The following is a 2,738-nucleotide window of genomic DNA, read 5'->3' as shown; positions in this document are numbered from 1 at the left end:
AAACCAGGCATGCACATGATGCATACACAAACATTCAGACAAAACATCTAATCACATAAAGTCATCAAGTCCTTTTTAAACAACCAACTATAATATTCTCGCACGTTACTCATTACCTCAGGTCTGACTGAGGAAGGCCCACTCTGGGGGGGCCTTCCAGCTTGTTGCTATGCTGTCTGTCTTAGTCAGAGTTTCTATTCCTGCACAAATATCATGACCAAAAGCAAGTTGAGGAGGAAAGGGTTTATTCTGCTTACACTTCCACATTGCTGTTCATCACCAAAGGACATCAGGACTGGAACTCAAGTAGGTCAGGAAGCAGGAGCTGATGCAGAGGCCATGGGGGGGGGTGTTATTTACTGGCTTGCTTCCCCATGTGGAAATGTCTGCCTATTTGTGAGTGAGCCCATGTGTGTATATGTGCTCTGTGCTACGGTACACATAGCTATGGCTATGGTGTTGCCGGGGTCACAGGACATGTACTGGGAGTTGGTTCTTTCTTGTCAGTCTAGGAGATCCTGAGGTTGAACTAGGTCATTAGACCTGGGCATGAAGCCTCTACCAGGTAAGCCATCTCCCTGGTTCCCCACTTATTTTCTTTTCCTTCTCCTGTCTTCCTCCTCCTCCTCCTCCTCTTCTTCCTCTTCCTCTTCTTCTTCTTCCTCCTCCTCCTCTTCCTCCTCTTCCTCTACTTCTTCTTCTTCTTCTCCTTCTTCCTCACAACTTCAACAGACTTTTTCTCATTTTCTTTCTTTCTTTCTTTCTTTCTTTCTTTCTTTCTTTCTTTCTTTCTTTCTTTCTTTCTTTCTTTCTTTCTTTCTTTCTTTTTTCAAGATATATTTATTTTATGTATGTGGTGAGTACACTGTTACTGTCTTCAGACACACCAGAGAGGGCATCTGATCCCATTATAGACACCATGTAGTTCCTGGGAATTGAACTCAGGACCTCTGGAAGAGCAGATGGTTCTCTCAACCACTGAACCATCTCTCCAGCCCTCCAACAGATATTTTTAAAGGAATGACCTAAGGGCAAAAAAAAAAATGGGACACAGAATATGGACTAGAAAATAAATACAGATATAAGCAAATGGTTTTATGAATTCTATTTTTAAAACAAAATTACTTATTTTTATATGTAAGTACACTGTAGCTTTAGACACACCAGAAGAGGGCATCAGATCTCATTATGGATGGTTGTAAGCCACCATGTGGTTGCTGGAATTTGAACTCAGGACCTTCAGAAGAGCAGTCAGTGCTCTTAACCACTGAGCCATCTCACCAGCCCCCTTATAAATTTATAACCATAAACATGAACGGAGGATGGTGCCCTGCATAAAGCAACAGATTCAAACGAGGCGTTCTCTTAGCAAGGCTGAAGATTCAGTGTCTGGTATTTGGAATTTAGGATGCAGTTCTTGCATCTGGTATTTATTTTCTGCATCTTTTGGATGGATCCCTGGGTGTTTGGCACAGCCCATGCTTTTAACCAGATCTGAACAGAAGACTGGCCACCTGACTCAGGTAGAAGTAGATGATGTGTTTGGTTTCGTGGTCATGTAGCTACCGAACCTCTGCCCCACGATGCAGTGCCCAGTGGAGTTGTACTTTTTGTCACGTTACTTCTTGATATGGGCCGAAGTGTCCTTTTCTGTGCTGTGCTTCTCCAACGCCTGAGTAGGGCGCTCCACCGGGTCCTGTGGCGTCTCGTCCACCATGTCTGCATTTGTGATCTCCCCCTCCTGGTCCCACACGCTTACATATTATCATTGATCTGGGTCTTAGGACCCCTTCAGGGCTCTGATTCCTCCACCCTGCCGCTGATCTGCTGATCTCCACATCCATTTTCTTAGTGAGAACAATTAAGGAATATAATCACTCTCTAAACTATACACATTTTCATTCCATTGTAGGACATCAGCCATTTTTCAAGGACATTGTTTTTCTGTTATTAACCTAAGTTTCAAAGTAGAAAAAAAACCTTACAGTATGATTACAAGTAGACGTTTGGACCATGAACTCACCTGAATATTTTAATAATGTGGCCTCTAGTTCTTTTTGAGACACGGCTCTATTAAAACTTCCATGCTGGCTATTCTGAGTCTCACCTTCTGCTTCTCCAGAGAGAAGCTCTTAGCTGTCTGGTCAGGCCTGGCAGTGACTTGGAAGGCTCAGTTCTGAGGTAGGAGTCAGCCCTTCCTCTCTCCCATAGCTTACTGCCAGTTGCCAAGTGTTGAAAGGCATTGTGTTCCCTCTCAATAAAGATTCAATTGTGGTTTAGGAATGAATGCCTGGAGGACAGCTATAATGGGGAGGGCCATCTGTCCCAAAAGGCCTGGCTTGCCCTGAGTCTCATGACTTAGAAGACTGGTGGTCAAAGGCGAAGCCCTAGGGAATCTTTTGCTAATATACAATTTTATTTATTTATATGTGCATGGCTGTGGGTGTGGGCTCCCCTGCAGTTAGAGTTACAGATGGTTATGAGCTTTTCAACATAAGTGCAGGAATGTAACCACAGTCTTCTTGAAGAACAGCAAGCACTAATTCACTGAACCATTTATCTCTCCAGCTCCCAAGTAAACTCCAGTTAGGTGGAGGTTGTCACAGTCTCACAAAAGATCAGAAATCCCATACAAAAAGGCGGCAGCTATGAGACAGTAAGAACCATAGTTGCTGGACTGAGGGGACCTTGACACTGCTGTTTATTGTCAGGTCTCTGAGCCCTAGCATCTAGTGAGT

General features: G+C 43.8%; 1 pseudogene; it reads right to left on the bottom strand.

The window, feature by feature from the left end:
* Positions 1 to 1,484: 1,484 nt before the first annotated feature.
* Positions 1,485 to 1,753, bottom strand: LOC127666179 (dynein light chain 1, cytoplasmic-like; annotated as a pseudogene).
* Between the last annotated feature and the right edge of the window lie 985 nt (positions 1,754 to 2,738).

Source organism: Apodemus sylvaticus, chromosome 15, assembly GCF_947179515.1.
Source record: "Apodemus sylvaticus chromosome 15, mApoSyl1.1, whole genome shotgun sequence".
Lineage (NCBI taxonomy): Eukaryota > Metazoa > Chordata > Mammalia > Rodentia > Muridae > Apodemus > Apodemus sylvaticus.
The sequence above is the reverse complement of the archived record's forward strand: the minus strand, read 5'-3'. Positions and strand labels throughout refer to the sequence as shown.